The sequence below is a fragment of the Corvus brachyrhynchos genome, unplaced genomic scaffold (assembly GCF_000691975.1).
Source record: "Corvus brachyrhynchos isolate BGI_N302 unplaced genomic scaffold, ASM69197v1 scaffold126, whole genome shotgun sequence".
NCBI classification, from domain to species: Eukaryota; Metazoa; Chordata; class Aves; order Passeriformes; family Corvidae; genus Corvus; species Corvus brachyrhynchos.
In genome coordinates, this window is record NW_008239283.1 from 729,110 (window position 1) to 752,342 (window position 23,233).

General features: G+C 41.2%; 2 long non-coding RNA genes across 2 annotated transcripts in view; one reads left to right on the forward strand and one right to left on the reverse strand.

Annotated features, from left to right (window-relative positions):
• Positions 1 to 20,012, reverse strand: part of LOC108448155 — a 140,902-nt gene extending 120,890 nt beyond the window's left edge. The window contains exons 1-2 of the long non-coding RNA XR_001863947.1: positions 19,894 to 20,012; positions 1,030 to 6,805 (exon numbers count right to left, since the gene is read on the reverse strand). This is a non-coding gene — a long non-coding RNA (uncharacterized LOC108448155). The remainder of the gene's footprint in view (positions 1 to 1,029; positions 6,806 to 19,893) is intronic.
• Positions 18,131 to 22,726, forward strand: LOC108448156. The gene is made up of 2 exons (XR_001863948.1): positions 18,131 to 18,817; positions 22,619 to 22,726. It is a non-coding gene; the product is annotated as an uncharacterized LOC108448156 (long non-coding RNA).
• Positions 22,727 to 23,233: the final 507 nt, after the last annotated feature.

Consider the following 23,233-nt stretch of genomic DNA (forward strand, 5'->3'; position numbering starts at 1 on the left):
ATGATTCAGACTACTGAGAGACTTTTTAAATATATACATATAATTAGTTAACCCGTTGGTATTACATTCTTGCTACTTTGGATTGATCACAAGGCTGTAGGGATCTCATTATACCATCCCAGTTTATTTTCCCCAGTGACTGAGAACGCTTAGCTGTCTTTTAATATCTTACTATTAATCGCTTACCAAGTTTTCAAATCTTTTTCCTTCTTCCAAATTTAGGCAGAGTTTTGTTAATAGAGCAATTTAAAATATCACCATTCTCCCTGCAAATTTCTCCGTGGCATGTAAACATTGTTAAAATGTTCTACCAGATGAAATTCATGTCTTTTAAAGGAAACTGTGTCTCTATTTTGGTGGAGAAAAAAAAAAAAAAAAAAAAAACTGTCTTTTAATATCTTACTATTAATCGCTTACCAAGTTTTCAAATCTTTTTCCTTCTTCCAAATTTAGGCAGAGTTTTGTTAATAGAGCAATTTAAAATATCACCATTCTCCCTGCAAATTTCTCCGTGGCATGTAAACATTGTTAAAATGTTCTACCAGATGAAATTCATGTCTTTTAAAGGAAACTGTGTCTCTATTTTGGTGGAAAAAAAAAAAAAAAAAAAAAAAAGACTGATAGTTTGGGAACACCCACTCAAGATAAAATAAGGATTCTGGAAGATTTCCTGTGGGGGTTAATGGAGGCCAGGCCAATGGTAACTGACCTTGAAGTCCCCAGATGAAGCTTCGTGTTTCTCCTCAAATTATTTCTGTTGAGTTTTTTTTAAGGTTTCTTCATTATGTAAAGCTTAGTTTGTCAACCCTGATATGGTGAGAGTCCAAAAAATGTCACCAATAAGTGCCACCTTTCTATGCTCTTACTAAAAAAACAAGGAACTCAACATGGAAATATTTTTAGTTGATTTTCTTACATTCTTAGCACAGCATTGCCAGAAACATGCTAGCACAATTCAGAGATAGTACAGCGGCACAGCATTAGCATTTTGAATAATTAGCAGAAATAGGTATTTTAAATGAAACTTACCCCCAATGACACACGTTTAATTCAGATTGTGAGCCACAGTGTGCTTTTCCCCACAAGTCACACGACTATATTACTGTCTTAAAAAAGCCATTATTTTAGGTACCTCGGAAAAAAAGAGGGGGGGAAAAAAGTGTTAAAGATCCATACACAGGGTTTCTGCAAATGAATATGATGTATTCCAGAAACAACATGCATTCACACAGACACTCAATAAGAAAGGGACTGTTTACTCAGTTTATAGCTTGAAAACCACTAGGGACTGTGTTCCAGTATGGGAAATTTTGGTACAGTGCATTGTTAATACAAAATAAAAAGCAAGCCTGGGAAGTTAGGATTATAATTTTTTGAAAACGCTTGTTTGAAGCATTAAAAAAAATCTTGCCTTCTAATGTCAAAGTACGAACAAATACTTTTTCAGATGAATAAAATCTGTAATCAGTTAGATAAGTGCAATATGCCTTTTTTTTTGGCATTTAATCAAACAATGAAATCACATACACATTTCCTGACACAAAAGACAAATGATGTAATAATCTGAAGGAGTTTCTCTATCTCCTTGGAACTTTGCATAGTTGACTTGTTTTCCATATTTTGTGACTTTAAATGGTGGGAAAATTATATTAAAATGCTTGTAGCAGTTCCTCTAAACTAGCATCCTTTTTGTTTTATTGTATTTAATATAAAAGCAGCAATTATTTGATTTCAAAGTTATGAAAATATGTACCTTATGAGAAAACAAGCAATTTAAGCTTTAATTGGTGTCATTTTTCACAGAACTGGCAAGATTCTTGCATCCCTGGCATGTTGTTTTCTATAAAACTGCAGAGCTGCTTTCAATGAATGTTTTACGAATGTATGAGTTGTTACATGAAGGTATGTGAGTGGATGCCTGGAAATATAAGATTTCTGGGGGGATTTATTCACAAAAGATGCATTTCATTTCATAGTGTATATACTGTAATTTTTCCTTAATATTCCTAATGTGCTTTGGTTCCCATTAAGCATTTCTTCCATTCTTGCATGGGAAGAAAGGGGAGGTATGCAAGAGGGATATTTTGCACAAGAGAAATAGAAATAAAGATGGGGGAAACAAGGGGTGGTGGGGGGGAAACTGCCTTGAAAAAATGATTTTATGTACATTTTTTGTGTAAAATTAGGCAGCAAGACCAGTTGGGTTTTGGTCTGTTTGAATGGAGGGTTTCTTTTTCTCCTTAATGAAAGGCTCAATCCCTAATTTAAATTTATAATACTCATGCCCTTACCCAGGTGAATAGCCATGATTTTATTTTGTAATTTATTTAAAATTGTACAAATACGATACAAACTAGAGCCCTCTAGCACTCATTCCTTAAGGATGCACCAGAAGAGATGATCCCAGTTAAAGACCTTGGATTGTGTGTAGCATTCAAGCATTGGAAGGGGCACGGAATGGTGGAGTGCCCATCCCTGGAGGCGTCCAAGGAATGACTGGACGTGGAACTCAGTGCTCTCCTCTGGGTGACAAGGTGGGGATCGGGCATAGGCTGGACTCGATGGTCTTGGAGACCTTTTCCAGCCTACATGATTCTGTAATTCTGTGTACAAATATCCAACCCCTCACATCAGTCACGGACTGCAAAAACCAACACATCCAAAGTGTTGCAATAGCCCTGCCTCAAGAAGCACAGTTTTAGAATTGAAGCATCCACAAACCTGAGACACGACCATCATTTTTGTCAGATTTGGAGCCTTACAGAGGAGCAGGAGCCCTGTTGATGCTGTGCCCTGCTGCGCCACGCATCTTCAACACTCTCTGAGAAGCTGGCAGGACCAAGGTAGGAAGGGGCCTCACTGGCTTCCAGCAAGAGAGCATCCCACAGAATCACTTGGACGGAAGAGACCTCGTAGATCATCAAGACCAGCCCTGCGCTGCCAGTTTTACACTGGTGCCTTGGTCCAGGACTCAGTGTTAGAGGAGGATCAAGGTTGTGTCAAGAAGGGCGTGGAGGAATGGCATGGCTGTGAACCCACCACCCCCATCACAAGGAGCAGCCCCGTCCCAGTCTCCCGACGGGTCGTCCTCCCCTTCACACAGAGGCCACCACTCCACAAACACACGTGACACAAGGACTTTGATGCTTTGCAGACACTTAGACATGACATCACCCAAAAGGACTTCAAGAGCAGATCTTTCACCCTGCACATGGCCCAAACCAGTGAATTAATTCACTGAATATCCAGGAAATTCCTTCTTCCAGAATAACTACATTCCACTAAAAACCCACCACTGCCACTGGTTTTGGAGTCTGCTCTGTACGATTGGCCACGCATGAGGTGGTGTCTCAAAGAGGGAGAGTGCAGGACTTTTCCCCACCTTGAAAATCAGGAACACCATGAGCTGGAGCTCCCCACAAGCTCCTGTGTGCAGACTATCACAGCGCTTCTCAGCTTCCAGCGGGAGGGCACGTTGGTGCTGAGCACTTAATTAAGGGTTCACAGCCATTTAATCCCTCATTTCTCAGTTTGAGATTTTACGAGGCAGACACCAATGCCTTTGGCTCACAAATGTTTCCATTCAGCCTTGTGTTTACTGGAACCAGGAGTGGGTACCTGTGAAATACCCAAATGCAGTGACAGGCTCTGCAGCCTCTCCTCTCCCCATCTCCCCTACTCACACACTCCCCTCCCTCTTACATCAAAACACCTACTACTGTGACTCTCTATCTGCCTGTGACCATTCCCTTCTTTATACTTCAACATTTTAATTAAAAAGCAATAAAACACTTTAATTTGGGGTTTGCACATAAAAACACAAGTAAAAATGGCCTGAACACTGGGCAAATACTATTGAAATCTGAGCTAAAAGGCAGTTAGAGTAACTTTAACCACCTGAGAAATGCAATAATCACCCTGAAATGCACAGCCTGGAGTGTTTTATTGCCATTATAAACTGCAATTTATACATTAAAATAAGGAAAACAGTCAGACCCATCCATTTATGAGCTATAATAAATATGGTTATGACATCACTGACAACCAGTCACAAACTTCCAAACACATCCAGAACTCTAAAGCAATTTCACGATTACCTTTTAAATCTGTTTTCTATCAGCACATGGGTATTTCTTGAGCGTGCACGTAGCCACGGGCCTGACTCAGCAGCCGTGTCTTCATGGATGCAAAGGTCTCCTGTATTCTGTAAGATCTTCACTCTATTTTAGCTTTCATAATTCTTTCACCCATCCAGTCTCCTGCTACATTTACATCCTTTGTCTTCCCCATGAATTCCATGGAGGAAAAACAAACCAGAAGTTCCTGACTAGTTGAGAATTATCCCTAATTTTCTTTTTGTAGCTCTCAAGACACCACCTTAACAGCATTTGGGGGAAATGCTGTTATTGGGGAAACCTCTAAAATTACCATTACAACTCTCATGAAGTCCTTCTCTTTGAGTGCTTCTCAACTATTTACACTGGGTGCCTTCACCCAGAAGAGTTTTCCTTTGCATGAAACCTTGAATCCAGCTGCTCAATCACTTTTCTTAGATTCTTCCTTCAAACACCATCTCAACTTTTGTTCTTTCCACTGTTGCAAGTTTCTTGGGGGAGGAGAGTTTCTAAAAAGGATAAATTGTACCTCAGGGAACAGCTCTTCTCTAAGAACAAGCTAACAGGATAAGCCCATAATAGAAATATAAATCAACTGCAGAACTTTTTTTTTTTTTTTTTTTTTTTTTGCCTTTTGGAGAGTGTTTTTCTCTCAGAACAAGCAGAGCAACAATTTCCTTCTCTACTGCTCAACTCCTTTCCTGATGAAACCTCTCCTGGTCCCTCTGCCTTCCAGCTGCCAATGCACATGTCACGTGCACTGCTCCTCCATCGGGATCAAAGACCTTTGACTCCCTCCTCAGACTGCTAACCTGGAGCTAATCTGGAGGAGATGAGCCATGGTAGCAGTTCCACGGGCCTGATCCAGCAGTGGCTGCCAAGCACAAGGGTCCCCTATGTGGGGGACCAGCAGCTGAAGACATTGAGATCAGAGGGAACTCGCTGCGCTAAAGCCAGGAGGAGCTGGGAGTCACAGGGCAAGGAGCAGCCACCGGTTCGGTTCCATGCTGTGTGTGACAGGCTGGAGCAGGGTATTTGCCATCACAGGGAAAAGCTAAACACCAAGAGAGGGAAGGAAGGGGCACACACTGTGCTGGAGAAGACACAGCCTTTGATACGCTTGGTTAAACACAAAATCTTGTGAGATACAGTGGTTCTGACCCTGTTATTTCACATTTTATCCCTCCTGCTCAAAGCATCTCACTGCCCTTCTGTTCCTCTCTCTGCATCCCAGAGGTGGTCACTTCTCATCTCCCCAAATTTTCCCTTAAATCAGCCCAGACTTCTTGCAGAATTATTCCTGATTTTCACTCGACTCATCAGGAAACCATCTCGCCAGGGAATCTTTAAATCCTCCACCTTCTCTTGCCAAGCATCAAAGTCAGCCCTTGGTGGAGTCTTCTAGCACAAAAGTACAAGCAAATCAACACTGGTCAGGCAATGATTTAAAAAAAAAACCTTTCAAGTACCTTGTGGCCAGCAAAGGTAGGACAGGACATGTAGGATGTGATAGGAGAACAGTGGTCAAGAGAGATTAAGCCTTTTCGCAGGCCTTCACAGAAATTTCCTTTGAAGACAGACTGGTTATTTGCACACAGAAGGATCCTAATATCCAGCAAGACTCAAGATATTTGTCTCTTCAGTGCCCCTCTAAATCAGATGAAAAGAATACTCTTTTTAATTCTTCAAGGAACTGAAAACTAAAAAAAAAAAAAGATATATTCTATGGGGCGTTTTTTTATGGTAGTAGAAACCATGGAAAACTGGCAGCTATGGCAAAAAATTTTCAGGCAACTTATTCTATACTGCCTGTAGAATGCTAGTTAATACCTGAAATGCAAGAACCAAGTCTTAAAGTTTGGTTGGAAACCTTGAATTTGGTTTGAAATCTTGGTTGGAGACTTAGAAGAAAAGCACAGATCTCTTCAACTTAACTCAGTTTTAAAATAAGCCAATAGAGACTGAAGTGCAGATCTAACATGCTTTGTGCTTACAATATATCACATTATTCTAACAACTACAAAGGAAACAAAAGTATAACAGATGACATCACACTTCAGATATAGTCAGCCACCTACCTGAAAAAAAAAAATCTGCTTTTCAAACAACCAGAGATGGTAAGAAAGGTTATCTGTTTTCAGCACTGAAGTATCACCTCTTCCATTCAGCCAGGGCCTTATCTTACCCAAAGTTGATGATATGACTCTTGTCTCTGTGACTTCACCTGCCAGCCAAGGCAGGACATGGTCTCTCTTGTCAATATTTATAATTTTTATAGTATTTATAACCATATGTTGTATATATTTATAATTTTGCATTATGTCTGCCATCATTGGCAGATATGCATTTAATTCCAGTAATGTTTTCCTTTCCATTGATGAAGACATCATCCATTGCTTCAGCTGCTTCTCCTTCTTTCAGCTACAACAGTTTCTGCAGCACATCCACATTTCTTCTCCAGCACCATCCCACACTACACTGGGTCAGTAAAATCCCATGAAAGAACAAGGAAGCCTTCAGATTTTGGCAACAAGTTCAGTGGTAGGACTGCAGCTTTGTAAGGAAAAACATTTTCCTGACCGCAGAGGAGATTTGGGGCAGGTCCATGAGGAGGGTCTCAGTGAAGCAACGGTGTTCATATTTGAAAGGGTTTACTCTGAAGAACTGCTGTAGATTTGGGTGATGTGGTGCTGTTGGGGGAAAGGAGAGAGAGAAGCAAGTAGTTAAAAATAATCAACATTAGTGATTGATGGTAAAATAGCACTGGGAAGATGCTGAGAGGAAAATAAATAAAATAAAGCTTTTTTCCAGCCTTCATCATGTAGCAGAACAAGAATATAATATATATTTTTTAATGTAAGCAAGTTAATATCTCTCTTTATGTTCATAACTGAGCAAAGGCAGATAGAATACCAGGCAGAGGAAAAGCTCTATTTTTAGTCTGGCATAACTCATGATGAAATACCCACGGACAAACATCCCCACCCAAAGCTTCTCAGCCTTGTGTGTGCAATCTCAGTTGTCCTAGTGAAAGGAGTCACTTTGATAGTCTGAATTTTAAGAAAAATTGTAATAGAAATTCAAAATGTTGAGAGAGATTATGAGAATGGGTGTGCACAGGTGTTTCTCAAATATATATTCTTCCAAGACAATAAAATTTTATCACTTGGAACTTTACTTAATTTCATGGGCTTTTCATCATCAGCACATACAAGTTTTTTACTGGCACAGAATAATTTTTCTCCCTTTCATCAGAAAATCATTTCTTAGTTGGAAAAATAACTCCTCAGTGCTCCTTATTAATATCTTTAATAATTTAAAATGTTTATCAGTTTACTGTATCCTAGAAATCTAATTATTTGCAGACTTTCACTTACAAATTGCTAATGGGACAAACATCTTCTGGCCTCATTGGTTTTTTAATTTGGGAGGAGTATTGGGTTACAACAAATGCAGTGTGTGATCAAAGATTCAGAATATTTGACCTTTTCATGGTTAACCAACTGATAAGCAGGGATCACTCTTTCTCCAAACACTGAGAACGCTGTTCCTCTCAATATTTGATAAATTATTTGCCATCCAAAATGAGTGTTCCATCACTGTAGTGCTCTTGTTCTTTGATTACATGATCTACACTGTAGAAGCAGGTGGCTACTCTGAATAATTTGCTCTGGCCTTGCTTTTCTCTGAGGGGTAGTGGAAATACTTTTGTTAGTGGGAATGACAGGCTAGGAGAGGGTGGAAGTCAGACCAGTGGAATGATAAGGATTTTAAACCTTTTCTTAGGGTAGAAAGCAAGGACTGTGTGTAGTTTAGTACTTGAATCAACAGGTTACTATGTCCAGCCTTTATCTTAGTGACCAGGGCAATAGAACAGTGAAATCAAAATGTATTTCTAACACAAAATTCAAGCTTTCCTTTTTAAGACCTCGAGTGAAAATCAATCTGTGCAATTGCAAACCAAGCCTTAACCCTGCAAAGACATATTTATGTGTTTAGCTGTACCCAAGCTGAGCAGCACCATTTTCATCAATAGGATTCATCATGGGACTACTTAGAGACATTAACACTAATTAAACACAAGCATAAAACTCTTTGCAGGATTGAGACCTAAATGACTTCAATTTCCACTAAAAATTATTTTCATCTTGTAATTAAAGCAAATTTTTGCTACTGGCATAGTATCTGATCTCTACTTAAATGTATGGAGATAAAACTCTGTTAGCAACAAGTGGCTTTCAGAAAGCCAATAAGAGCAGTGAAAATATATGCAGTTCAGTTTCTGGGTGAAATCTGGTTTCTAAGTTCTCATTTCTACGTTGTCATTTTTTATTTTTACCATGACTTCACTACTAGCCCATAGTCTATGACTTTTATTTTCTTTATATCTTATGGTCTATTCCTCATAGATATGTTTTTTAAAGAAAAAGATATCCATGGGGATATTGAGTACAGGCACTGGGCTTTTTCTGAGGTCAAAGTCCTGTTCCTCCCAAAGTTGAAAAGTGAATATTGGACTCATGACCAGCATTTTGTGGTTTAAAATCCAAGAATCACTTAGCCAGCTATTTCCCCAGCACTGTCAACCACAGCAGAGAGTCACATCTTAGGACTGAGGCAGTTAGGCCATTAACAACATAAATGTGGGTTTGGGGTGGGTTTCTTGTGGGGGTCAGGGAGAACGAGTAGTCCCCTTACTAAAAACATACTGAGGGTTCAATAGCAAAGCCCATCTGACATTTTAAGTCATTACTATAAAAAATATAGCTTTCTTTTTAATTTTCCTTTTCTTTTTTTCTCAGAATAAATGCACTTTTCACTTCTCATGGGCCACTTCCAACTACTTTTTTGAAATGACATCAGCAAGCCAAGGCCAAAAACTTAATATGTCTGCTCAGTAAAATATTACTATTTATATTGACCAAACAGTTAGGGAGGTCACTCTGCCCCTCTACTCCACCCTGGTGAGTCCTGGCAGTGCTGCCTTCAGCTCTGGTGTCACCAGCACAGGAAGGACTTGGAGGTCTTGGAGTGAGTCTAGAGGAATCCACGGAGAGAGTTAGAGGGATGGAGCACCTCTGCTATGAGGAAAGGCTGAGAGAATTGGGAATGTTCATCCTGGAGAAGAGAAGCTTCAGGGTGACCTAATTGCAGCCTTCCAGAACCTGAAGGGAACCTACAGAAAAGATGGAGAGGGACTATTTACAAGAGCCTGGAGTGACAGAACAAGGGGAGATGACTCTAACTGAAGGAGAATAGGTTTAAACACGATATTAGGAAAAAAATCTTTACTGTGAGGATGGTGATGCCCTGGCACAGGCTGCCAGAGAAGCTGTGGTTGCCCCATCCCTGGCAGTGTCCAAGGCCAGGTTGGACGGGGCTTGGAGCAACCTGGAATAGTGGAAGGCTTCCCTGCCCACAGCAGGGTGCTCTAACGAGATAAACTTTCAGATCCCTTCCAACCCAAACCGTTCAATGATTCTATGAAGTCCAACCATAGCCATGGCCACGGGTATGATGGTGAGCTTGGAATCTGGAGCGAGATGGGGGAGCCCAGAGGAGCAGCACAGCTCAAGGAGTGACAGCGTGGGCTGGAGCCCTTCTGCCACCACTGCCCCGCCACCATCGGGCTCGGCATAGAGACAAGGAGCTGAGCACGAGCTATTTCTGCACCCTGATTTAAATTGTTATTTATACCACTGAAATCCTATTTTGAGTATTTTGAGCTCTATTTTTAGATTTTTGAACAATCTCGTGACTCTACCGCACATGTGATCCGGGAATATCAGGCAATATAACGTTAACCAAAATATTCCTTCAAAGAGGGTTTTTTTAGCCTCCTTTCTGGAGCTGGATGGAAATGATCACAGGACTTCACCTCCCATACCATTCCATGACACACCCCCCACCTCTGTGCCACTGCCAGCTCAAGGCTCTGAAGCCTTGAGACAGCCCTAAAATGATGAGATTTACTCAAAATACCTTTTTTTTTAATCAAAAGTAATTGAGAGAGTGGGAACATTCACTTGTTCTTTGCTGTGAATGTGCCTCATATATTTCTTTAAATCTCTCCATATGGGCAATCCACCAGGAGAAATAATTTTTTATATCTTAAAAATGAAAAAAAGCTGAAAATTTCATGCCACTGAGGTTTGAAGAGGAGGAGCATTGTTGTACTTACTGAAGCTGACAACTTCATCTTTTTCTTGGGAATGCCTGTAAAGAAGGAAATTTAGCAAGACCTTTTAGCATAGGGACAGGAAAAGGGACAAGGACTGCCCATCATGTCTGGATTTCAGTTTTCCAAGGCAGAATCACACATTAAATTTCTGCAGCAATGAATGTTGTAGCACAGCACTCAATTACCTTTCCTGTGACTAACATTTCTCTATCAAAGGACTCGAACTTCCCAGTCCTTTTATGGCATCAAACCATAGTGCCTGATTTGCATTTCCAAAAAGGAAATTGTTTTCCAGAAGACGCGTGTGGCAGCAAGAGACTCTGAACAGCATTCTCATAGTAACACGCAGTAGCACATTTCAAGCCAACTAAATTTACTGAGTGCTCCTCTATGTTTTCAGCATGTTTCAGATAATTTTTAAGAGCCCAGAAAGTGAGCAGCAGGCATGGGTGATTTATTGAAAACATAGTCCTTTAAATCTCTCCAGTTTAGAGACAAGGCTGTCCTACAGGACAGCGTCAAATCCTTTGCACAAATCCAGGTAGATGATGTCAGTTGCTCTTTCCTCATCCACAACACTCTAATCCTATCACATCAGGCACTATTTGCCTGTCGTGAATCCATGCTGGCTGTCACAATTCACCTCCTTATTTTACATATTCCTTAGCACAGTTTCCAGGACAATCTCCTCCATCACCTTGCTGGGCACAGGTGAGCACCTTCTTTTTTCCCCCTTTTTAAAAATGGAGGTTCAATTTCACCTTTGCAATCAGCGGGATCTTCGCTGGACTACCGTGCTCCTCAAACATGATGGACGGGGTCCCAACAGCTCCATCCACCAGTTCTCTCAGGACACGCATAGATATGTCTCCTCATGTCCCACGACTTGTGCAGCTTCAGGTTCCTTAGATGATCTCACACCTGATCTCCCACAGTCAGCCCCTGTCTTTGCCTTCTGCACCTTGGGTGGTGTGGCTGGAGCTGTTCCCAGTGAAGACTGGGACAAAAAAAAAGCCCTTGAGTAGCTCAGCCTTCTCCATATCCCAGGTAACCAGATTTCCCATTTCCTTATGGGAAGCCCCGCTTTTTCTCCAGTCTTCTTTTTATCTCCTTCTTAAGATATTAGGAAACCAACAAAAAAAAGAAATGCCAACCTGCAAATCCTTGCGGGTGCCTACCTTCACCTTGGGCTGAACACGTCACAGATCAACGCTGACACACACAGCTCATTCCTGTGCCCCCACCTGCTCATGTATCACAGTCCATGTGCTCTGGTGGCAGCACATTTGGTGGCAACATAAGACACCATAAGGTAGAAACTTCATTCCCTGCTTTTGTCCAGGAGCCCTGCTCTCGGTCTGAACATCACAACCTAGATGCTGTCGTGTAATGAGCCAAAGCTACTTTAAAATCTATCTATATGCTCATAAAATAAGCATAAAATGATGATAAAACTGAGGAATAAAGCTCCCAAGTAATGGCCATATTGGCTGTAGATTTGACAGTAAGACAGACCCTTATGGAAAGTGTACTTGGTCAATTCATGTAAGAGTTGGTCACGTTTGGTTGCTCAAGGTTGTTTTGCCAAAACCAAGACCAGGCAAGAAGCAGAAGATGTGTTCCTATCGCACACTGCTTTAGTGCTTCTTAGTGAAGTCTTCCCACCTGTGAGCCCCTATAATTTTTCAGCACATTAGCAATCCATCCAAAATTAGATAAAATATAATAAAAATCTATAGCTGCTCCAATTAGTGGATACACAACGCTTTCTCACATAATGGCTTCCAAGTAAAATATCCTCTTCAAACTGAATACGTATCTTTCCTTTTTTTTTGTTACCTTCCTTAGTCATGATATGAACATGATAACTGTCAAGCAGAAAGCTGAGGCAAGCAACAGCATTATGTTTGCAAAGGAAGTTATTTTTGGAAGATATTTTTCACTTAGGGAAGGGGGAAAAAGATCCAACTGAAGTAAACAATTTAGTTCATAATCATCAACACAGGGACACTGCACAGACATTTCCTTTCATAGGTCACTACATTCATTGGATTAGAATTTGTTAGAGGACTGAAAACAGTAAATGATAAAAACTACTAGAAGTAGTAGTCCATGAAAGAAAACATAGCCAGCTGAGGTGAAAATTAGATCACATTATCCTGAACCTACCTGTCCTGTAATTCAGGATCCAGTTTGCATATGCATAGCTTGCTATAATGAAACATAAGATTTATTAAAGATTTCAGCAGTGGGAAATTGATTCAGCTTGTGGAACTCCTACCAAAAAAAAAAAAAAAGACAAAAAGGAATTATTCTTAGATCTAAGATATTTTTTGTTTTCTGGGGTTTTTTTTAATCATCCTCTGCATAGCTTTAACATTAGCTAATACAGTGTGATGCATCAATACACTATAGCAAATTTTCTCTGCTTTAAATATCACCCTCATTCATACTGTGATTCAATTTAAGAATCATTCAAAGATAAATCTAAATAAATAACAAGCTGGCTTTCAGGCAAACAAATGAATTTGCATTGTTTTATATTCATCATAAATATTTCACTTAATTACTGAGGTACTATGTTCAGAAATACAAAACAACATTATAAATTTATTAGCACTGTCCCTGCTGATTTTACAGAAGTTCTGTGGAATGTAAGAGCCAAAAGTAGAAACAGGCTCAAGAGCATAACCAAAAGAGCAGAGGCTGCATTCAAATGCTAAACTGGATTGACACCCTCTGCTTTGCTCTGCATATTTACACCAGCTAAAGCTTCCTGTCTCGAATCAGGTGTTATCCTATTTATTCTCAAAACCCAAGGTCAATGAAACCCTTTTCCTTCTGTTGACTTTAGAAAGCTAAACATCTGAATCAGGCTGCTTCGAGTATTATCTCAAAAACTATCACAGGAGTTATTTTTCCCCTCAGTGTAAAATTGTGAAAACGTAAAAGGATGTAACAGCATTTTTCAAAGGTTTAGGGAGGTCAGCTGTGTGGAGAGAAAATAAGAACTGCTGCTAAAACATAAAAGGTAAAGCACATAGCATTTATCCTCAAAATTATTTAAGTTCTTTTAATGGCTCTAAAGGCTATGAAAAATGTTTTTAAAATGTAAATATGTGGGTCTTTTAGAAGAAGTTATCCTTCTTTGTAAACCACAGTATCACTGGTGATTTATAATTTTCAGAAAATCTTAATCCCACAGGGAACATATAAGAGTTCCTCTTTATTTTTAACCTAATGCTGGATCTAACACGAATGCAGTTTTTATTTTTAGTGAAAAAGCTATTATTTTTATTTGCTTACATTAAATTAAGATAAAATCTGAAAGAGTGCAAGTATGAAACCATTTTAAAAACAGATTAATCTTTTCCCTTTACCTTTGAAACAACTTCAGATGTAAATAAAATTGTGGCTATCACATTTCCCTAGGGATTAAGTACTCTTACTGTTCAAATGTCATTAATTACCCTTAATGCCGTTATGAACTATTTGGAGATTATCATTATTAAACTGTTAGAGTATTTCTTAATTCCTCACCAGAAAGCCACAGAGTGACTCGCTGAGCCTATCCTCCCCCTCCTTTTGTTGAAATAACAATAGCCTAGAGGAATTGTGTCTGCGAAGAAAAAGTCAAGAAACAACAATAAAACACATTTTGTTGGACTAAACAAGCAGTAGAGAGAAGAGTTTGGGTTTTAAACCACATTCTGTTTCATAAGTGGAGTATCTGGGGCTGGTGCAGCCCCATGGGAGCAGCCAGGGTGCTCTGAGGGACAGGGGATGCAGCAAAAATCCCTCTTATAAAAGGGTCTTATCTGCAGCAGGCCTGTTTGGGCACATTGACATCTGAAAAAATAAGTTTTAGGATCCCAAGGATGTTTCACTGCTGTAAAAAACAGTCATTCAAACAGAATATGGATACTGCATAGGCTGGGTTTGGTATCGAAAACACTTCATACTCAAAAATTCAAAATACATTCTTGTCACAACCTCCTCCTTTTTTACAAAACACTAAAGCACTGAGGATTTTAGCACAGTTGTTATTTAACTGTGTCACTTGGCTCTCTCTCTGAATAACTGTTGGGCTGGGAGGGTTTGCTCCACCACAGGGGCCACGTGGTCCTACTACAGTTCAGATCCTCAGCTCTTCCAAGACAAATCACAGTGCCTGGATTCATGTTTTGAAGTCTGTCTTTTACTTTGCTGTTATTATCATTATTATTATTAAACTTGTGTTTTTCATTCAAATGCATGCCAGCACCTTTATACTCGTGTGTTTAAAAACAAAAGTAATGAGTTTAGCTACAGGTAAATTTGATCAAACAGAAAAAAGGCTCAATGGAAAGTTTTAATGACTACCTGGAAAGGTGGGAACAGACAAATCTAAAGTATTTACTCACTTCTGGGACTGGAAATCAAGCTGCTGGTCAGTTTGAAGGCAGATATTTAAGACCCACATTCTCCTACTTTGTGCTTCCACATTAGAGTAGCTGCTCTGGGGATTTCTGGGTGTAATATTTGAAACAAAGGACTAAGGGGGTTTTCAAAGGGCGTGAGCAGAGGACAGACCTCAGTGGTTCTGCTGTCTTGGTTTGCATTTCTATCTCCCCTTGCCTCTATTCTGGGGAAGTTCCCAATCCACATCTGGAGCACTTCTTCTGGTGTTTTTATAGGACAGGAGAGGTGGCAGGGGATGCTGCCAGTCACCAGCTCTGTGAGTTACCCCAAATCAGCCAGAAGGGTTATTCTCTGGGTGTCTGTCCTAGGAAGGAGGGGGACACTAGAACAGGGATTGCTGAAAAGCAGTGCTGCTCTTAGAAATGGGGAAAGAGCCTCAGGAGTGCCATCACAGAGTGACACTAATGAGATGGTGTGGTCTGGGATGGGAAAAAGCTTTTCTCTGCCTCTTTTCCTGATCAGATCTATAGTTTGCAGAGGCCATGGCTCCCTCACAGAGCCCTGCTGAAAGGTAACGCAGCACTGGGGATCTGTTACGAATTATTCCAGTGAGGAATGTCTGGCTTTTTACGGTTATTTTAATTGGTGACAGTACTCACTGCTTAAAGTACTCAGTCTGGCACTGAGGTTCTCCCATGTCCTGCTCCTTCCTGAACACTCATCCAGAGCTGCTTTCTCATCCCTGTCAGAAGCTGCTGCCCTGTTACTGTCCTTGCTCAGGCATTATCTGGTCTGGTCTGTGTAACACCAACCCAGGGCAAGCACTGACATATTTCACCAGAGATTAATACTCAGGCTGCCTGTCCAGAGAGCATGGAAAGCTGATAAGTGCAACAAGCTTTAAAGCAAACCTGAACTCGACCTGCTTTTTATATATTTTGTTCACACCAGTAATGAGCAGCTCTGCCTGTTCTTTGGTACAGAAAATAGGGTTTATATCAGTGAGAAAGCATCGCTGCCAGACTTGTAGGCCTGACAGAGGAAACTGAGCTACACACCTTGATACATCTTTTCTTCTGAGCACCTCAGAGAATTTTACTACCAACAGTAGCCTTTACTTTGCAATATTTTTTGAAGACAATCATCATTATGCTCTTGCAAATGAGACACGATGACTTAAATGTCTTGCCAAAGGACAAATGGAATTAACAGCAGTAAAAAAGTCAATGTCTCTTGCCCACTGATTCAAACACAACCCTTCCACTCTGCTGGGCAATGGAAGTTTTGTGGGCTTCAGATCCAGGGTTGACTCATGTCATTGTGAATAAGACATGGAAAACAAAGCCTACATACATGATTCACCCTCCTTTTCCCATTTGGCTGGAGAATCAGGAGCTAAGACCACTGGCACTCACCAGAGTACTCGTCTTGGCCCCCTTTCATATTATGGATGAAAGAATAACTGTGGGCTATGAGCAGCCCCCTTCATTTAAGCTCAGAAAAGAGGAAGGAATATGAGCTCAGCAGCTCCTCCCTCCAGCCTCCTTTATCACCCATCCCTCACTACCTTCTCCTCCTTGCCTTGCTCCCACTCCTCACTCCACTCCCCATCCCTTTCCCACAAGCAGGGCTGTTGCTCATCCATCCTAGATCACCACATGGAAAAACCCTTATTTTTTTTCTTTCCCAGATTAAACATACAAAAAGACATGACAAGCCCAGAGAAACTACCTGGGGGAGGAGACAACAGGCTGCCAACCATCCAACCAGAGGGAAAGCAGTGGGAGGCTGGAGATGGGAACCACCACATCTCCCAGTTTACGTCCTTGGAGCCACCATGGCTCCCAGCCCTCATTCCTTACTTTACTCTGCTCAAAACCAGCCCACGTGTTGTGCTTTGCCGGAGCTTGGGAGGCTGCTAACCCCCGGCATAGGTCATGGAGAAAGGACTTTCCTTTCATCCCTGCAGGCAGCTTTTGGCAAAAAAAGGCCAGGGAATAATCACAGGACAGTAGTGACTCACTGTTTCTGTCAGCGGAAAGAATCTCTACTGCCCAGTGCTCCTCTTCTCCCACCTGGCATCACCACCAAAACCACCACACCGATGAACGAGGAGGTTATGCAAGGCTGTGAGGCCGGAATATTAACTTACAAAAGTCAGGAATGGTGGGAAAGGGCTGCCAGCTTGACTGTATCAGCTTCCCTGGCCCGCTAGGAAAAATAGGTCAAGGTTTTCCAAGGTGACCAACAATTTTGGATGTCCAACTTTGTGCATGTTTAAAAGCAAAAAAAAAAGGAAAAAATTTTTTATTTTGGAAAAAACACTAAATGTCTATTAGCGAGGGGGGAAAAAAGGCAGCCAGACAGCTGCGTGTTTCAAGGTCCTTGCGGTTGAGCACCCCAGAAAAAACAAATTACCTTGAGACAGAAGCCCCTGAAAAAAAAATAAAAAAAAAAAAGTCAAGCACTGTGTAAAAAACAAGGGAGGAAAGCCCGTGGGTAAATAACTAGTGGGAGCTCACAAGAGCACGGCTCAGGATGCATGTGTGTTTCTACTGCGGGAGAGAGAACAATTGAATTACGAGGAGCTCTTAAGCAAGTAAAGTAAACATCTTTTGGCAATTTAGTGCTGCACTTTGAAGCCTGGCGATGTCATACAAATGGTGAAATAGCACGGACACCCTTCTGCTGGCTAGTTTGTTTAATATGGTGAGTTGGGAGATTTTGGAGCACAGCACTCTTTTATGAGCTCACAAGCTGGAGGAGGGAAAGTGTGGAAAGAGCAGGAGAGAGATGTTTGAGCAAAGCTGTAGTTGCCCGGAGCCTATGAGAACCAGCACGAGCAGGAAGGGGCTGCAGTGGGAGCTCAGCAGCATCCGGGGGGCTGCCACCACGGGAACAGACCCCAAGCATTCCCCCACCCTGGGAACAGAGGGGGAGAGAGAGAGAGAGGTATGGGGTGAGGCGACAGAGATAATCACATGAGAGGGGTTAATTGCTATAAATATCAAGAATCAAATCAATATGTCAAGATGTGTGTTCCACTTTTCACATATATGCGGCACGTAAATGAGAAACGGAGAGAGAGGGAGGAAGAGCTAGAAAGAAAAAGGAGAGACTACTAAAGAAATAAGCCCCCCTGTACAGACAGCCTGACGCCAGATGGCTTCTTCTAATAAATATTCAACCTTAACTCAGTTCCCATGTAACTTTGTTGTAAAGCTGCCAGCACACCCACACAGATCTGGGCCAGCAAAATGATTACAGTAGTACAAACAAAATAGTGCAATAGAGGAAACAGGCAGACAGGGTCCTGTATACAGAAAGACAGAGCTGTAAAGATGTGAGTTGATGAACCTTTAGATTTAATACTGAGAAACTTGAAATAATGACTTGGGCAGAGGGGAGAAAAAGCCTTGGTATGGGAGGGAAATACGCTGACTTATTTTTTCCTCACTGTTGCTTTTATTGTTGGGAATACAGAGAACATCGTTCTGCTAAGACAGCAAATGAGGCACTATAAATCAGTTGCTCTTCTGCATATTTTCTGCATTCAGCTGGAATTCAGATACCTTCCCCAAATCATAGCCCAGCTTACATTTCCGCTGTCTCTTGTGCTCACACGGGGCATGAGTTAAAAAGGGAGATTTTGTGCGTGACAGTTGTTATATTAATTGGGAAGAGAAAGAGGAGGTTTGGTATATTCTTCTTAAGAAAACACTGGCTCAGTGCTCAAAAACATGCATTTCAGTTGTGTGAGTGTTTTTGCCCCGAGCTTTTTAATTTCAAAATTGGATTATGAGATCTGAATATCAGAACACACCATGTTGGCAACCCCAAAACTATTTAAATAGGACCTTGACCAAATCACGATCTAGTGCTAAGATTAGGAGCGAGGGAAAGGCAATGAAAAAGGACATGCTTTGCAGAAAGGCTTCTACTGATGAAGTGAAACAAAAAAAAATATAGGCATTAGAAATTAAATTTTAAAAAATGCTAGGGATTCATTCTATTGATTTATTGGCTCTTTTCATGCAGAATCTCTTGAGTTTAGAGGATGACCTAAACTTCTACCTGCAGTAGGTGTTTAACAACCACCCATGAACCAGCAATGGATCAGGTAATTAAATTATGCATTTACTTTGGTTGAGAAAGAACCAACATGAGGCAAAGCTCTTCTTTCTCAAGAACATAACCTTTTGGTGTTAGAACTCATGATGTGCTCCTGGAAGGACATTATTTTGCATGATACAGAAGAGTATAAATAGAATTAATAAGACAGAAATGAAAAGAAAAAAAAAATGAGGGGTGTAGGCTGAACGTCAGAAAATATTTCCTGGTTTGTGAGAGTCTCCCTCTGCAAAGCAGATCGACAAGGAGATGTAGTAGGCTGTAGAGTCAGGCTTTCACCACTTCCCTCGGGAGATTGTCACTGGAGGTTTTAAAAACAAAGCTGAGCTCAGCACTAGTAAATATGCTGCAGGGAATAACCCTGTGTTGGGCAAGATATGGACAAGATCAATTAACAGATCTCTTCTATGTCTACTTTCTATTATTTTTGACTGTTGGGAAGAAAACTTTGCTAGAGAAAAGCCTAAACCTCCCTCCACCCCCTGCCTTTTCTTTTTTAAAGAGAACAGAATCTCTGGCATTGCGGGCTCAGCTCTGTTCGTTACAGCAGCGACGTCTCTCCCACCAGTTTTGCTCTGCTCACCCTCCGTCCCCACTCTTATTGAGAAGCCCTGGAGAGAATTTCCTGGAGAGAAAAGAAAGGGGAAAAAGAGATCTGAATCTCTCCTATTTCTGATCTTTCCAGACCCCTTTATAATATTAATCTATTCTGAGCAGCATTTGACACTTCCTTCCCACCCACCCCTATTAGGAATCAGCCGTGGGTTGCCTCCTTGCACCCCTTCTTCTCCTGCCTTAAGGTGCATATTACAATTCTATTCTTATCCAGAGCACGATAGCATCAAACGAGGGAAGGAGTCTGGGTAAGCTCCACGCCTGAAGAAATGCACACCTTTTGTTTATGGCAGCAGGATGAAAGCCATGAGCTGGGGCCGGACACAAATCTGTCAGCCCCTGGGAAAAGAAGCTGCTAACGACGCGGCTCCGCAGCGCTGAGTACCCCGAGCACATCAAACAATCCTTCATTGGCTATGCTGGCTTGAAGTTCAACATATCTGTGCTTACCTTAATAAACCAGGCCTGAAAAATCACCGTATAAAGCTTAGAGGTACAAGGGCACCACTTGGACTCCTCCGGTGCTGAGCTTCGTTCTGCAAACGAAATTGGATCAAAATTAGGGCTAAATTCAAATCAATTTAAATCCTCCCCACACACTTTTTATTAAAAAATATGCCAGATATTGAAGGGAATAAAACCAAAGCATTTGGATTTCTTCCTTGTGGAGAGGCAGAGAGATGAGCCCATGGTTAAGAGCAGCCATTTCCCTGTGGGCTGGGGTGCCATGGGGTGACCATACAGCACAGCTCCTCTGAATCAATGCACAGACTTTGGTTTTTACATTCATTTAATAATGTCAAGTTTCTATTAGGTTTGTTTAGTCCAGAAAAGAAAAGAGACAAAGGAGCACCAGGAGAAAAAATCATGGAGAAAATTAAATAACAAAGAGAACTTAGCAGAAGGAAAATGATGGATGCAGATGGTTCTACCCCACCCTCTCCATGTTCTCTCCACTGCCAATCCCATGGTCCCAGAAGAGGAGCCACAGCCTCACCAGCAGGCAGGGCTGGAGCAAACCCCAACCCTCTCTGGATTCTCAGCTAAGCACCAGAATAAGTCAAATAAAGGCAAAATCAAGGAAAGAGGTGAACTGCAGGCTTGGGGGAATAAAGGGAAGAAGGATGGAGCTCTGTAATGCCTGGAGACACCCAGGACACAAACAGGAATACGAGGAGGTTCCAGTGAACTACTTTTCCTTGCACTTGCCTTGGCTGAATCCCCCCCATGAAATCTTTGCCCACGTCCCATCTCCTCCTGCCACGGAGCAGAGAGGGCAGTTTTGGCCCAGTGCGGCCGCAGTGGCTGGGGGAGTAGAGAGACTCTACAGCACAGAATATCCTGAGTGGGAAGAGATCCACAAAGATCACTGCATCCAACTCCTGCACTGGTGGAACCAAACTCCTCCGAGCCTTTCAGCTGGAAGGAAAGTGGCAGGATCACTGTCCCAGAGAGGAGCTGGTGAGGGTCAGCTTCCCAGCTATGTGAGCCACCTGGATGAACACTTTGCTGTCATTCAGTTTCTGGGGATTCTGCCTGAGGGATCACTGTGCTTACAGGCTCAGCACCCTGCTGGAGACCACCAGGATTCCTTAGGAAGGCATGCAGCTGGATGCATTACATCCACATGATACAACTCCTATCACACAGGATTTCTTCAGAGCAGGGTACTCGCCTGGCTACAGCAGCAGCAAATCTCACTGTTGCAAACAAATTTAAAAAAAAATAGTCAGGGAAAATAACATCTGTCAAGCTTACATTTCTTTGCAAAATTCTCTGTTGTCTTTGAATCACAGGCAGTGATTTTGGACATGAGACTGAGCAGAATGCATTGTTGATGCTCTCAGCCATTAGTTTATAAATTGAATAAGATAGATGTGTTCATTCATATGAACTAATGTAGTTTTTCTTATGAAGGTTTCATATTATACAAATCCATTAGCATATTTACAAATTAATCTTCCCTTAGGAAGAAAAAAGATCAAAGATTTACAGAAGGAAGTGCTTTATTACTTTTAAACTGCCTTTTTTTTTAAGGAAAGAGAAAAAGAAATGAAGGGAAATTATGTTGAACCATAAATGTTTCTTTATGACTACTGTACAGCAGCTTTGTGGGAGATTTAAATTTACTAAAGGGCAAGGGGGACTTTAAGCCATCTATATGAGTTCAGTATTAAAAATATATATACATGACAGGTGCCCATATAAGTTCATGCAGTACAAAACATTCCATAAATGAGCTCATTTATCTGAGTAATTTAAAAAGAGCTTCTGCACAAGGGGAGATATTTAGTATGAATTATAGTCCGTTTACCTTTCATAAGTTTTTTCATCACTTCCCATACCTCCTTTGGTGCTACTGAAAATATCTGTAGTTATCAAGCCTTATATTCAACCTTGCTATTCCCTATTCCCAGGAAAGCCCTATTGGTGAAGTGACTCCATGTTCAAGATATGCAGCTTGTAAAGCCCTGCATGCAAGATTATTTCTTCTTCACCGATTCCAGATGAAACAAGATCAGGCTAAGAAATCTTTTAGCTAAGCAAATAACTTGAATAACAAAGAGTATTCCAGGCAAAGAAAAAAAATCTCTGGGTTTACCCCCATCATTTAGATTTGACTCAGTTGTAAAAGATTCCTCCTTCCTTCTGTTTTCAAAATGACTTTGTACTATGATTGGAAATAAAGAGTAGTAGAGCAGCAAGGAAATGAAATGCAAACCTTTAATGATTTATTAATAACCACTTTCTGAGACATTTCTAACTACTAAAGAGAAATCAGAACACTAAATACATTAAGATCTTCAATGGTGGGGGGCAGAAGGGAGAACTATTGGAAAGTTATGAAAATAACAGAAAACTTCCAAGGCTAAAAAACCACCTGACAACCAAAGCACATTTTAGGTAGAGCTGCTCCTGCCTTGGGACAGGAGCTGGAACCAGACGACCTCTGACATCCCTCCCAGACATAAGCTTTGTACTTCTATGCTGAAAAGTTTGAAGATCTTTTCCAACGTGTACCATACATTTATTTTTTAATCCTTTAGGATATATTCCAAAGGAAAACTTCAAGGCTATTACTAAGACTAGAGTTAAATCATCATTCATGAACAGAATAGCACTCATTTTCTCATGATCACTGCACTCACTCATGTATAACTTCTTTCACTTCTAGGAGCTTGCTGAAAAATTGACGTTAGATTGACAAGGACCAGAAACATCCAGCTTTCCTCCTGCTCTCCACTACACATCCAGCAACAAATAAAGTCTTTTATCATCAGAACAAGCTGTGGATTTGCTGTACTGGAGTCATGGACACAGATAGGCACCTACAGAGAGTTCCCTGCCAGGCAGGAAATGGTTTCACAGGGTCTCATTGGAGGAAAGAAAGAGAATCTCAATAACCACACTACTAAGGAACAGAAATTTTAGTGCTATTCAAAAAGTTGCACATTCCCTCTTCACAGGTTTCATCACCAGTGACTGAAGCCTACACAAGGAGCCAAACTGGACTTGCTCTCCTACCTAGCCCCTCTTCCAAAAAAATCCTCTCCCCCTCCATCCACATTCCACCTATCCTCATGAAGAACACATGCCTTGAGCAAGTTTCGAATTAAGGTTATTCTTCCTCTACTCCGGAGCTGACTTGAATTGTAAAATCCCTCCACATCCTCCTGGATCCCATTCAGGAGTGGTCTCACTGAATAACCAGGCAACTTCATCTCCATGTCTTTCCCTTTGTTTTCCTGAGGGAAGATCTCCAAAGGGTTTCCCTGTAATAGTTAGAGGG